We start from the raw sequence: 297 nt of genomic DNA, 5'->3' as shown, positions 1-297 counted from the left end.
TCCCTATCTCTGTTACCCCCTCCCTATCTCTGTCACCCCCTCCAGCCCCCACACACCCCTCCCTATCTCCGTCACCTCCTCCAGCCTCCTCGTGGCAACTGAATGTGTACGTGGGTTTAGACAGACACGGGCCAAATGCTGGCAAATGGGACTGGATTAACTTAGGATATCTGGGTCGGCACGGACGAGTTGGGCTGAAGGGTCTGTTTCCGCGTCTCAATGACTCTGAACCAAGCCTCAAAACTCTGGTTCTTGTACATCAATGAAGTCACACTCAAATTCCGAGAGAGAGAGAGA

The sequence above is a fragment of the Rhincodon typus genome, chromosome 44 (genome assembly GCF_021869965.1).
Source record: "Rhincodon typus isolate 14 chromosome 44, sRhiTyp1.1, whole genome shotgun sequence".
Classification (NCBI taxonomy): Eukaryota; Metazoa; Chordata; class Chondrichthyes; order Orectolobiformes; family Rhincodontidae; genus Rhincodon; species Rhincodon typus.
Note: the sequence above shows the minus strand (reverse complement) of the source record.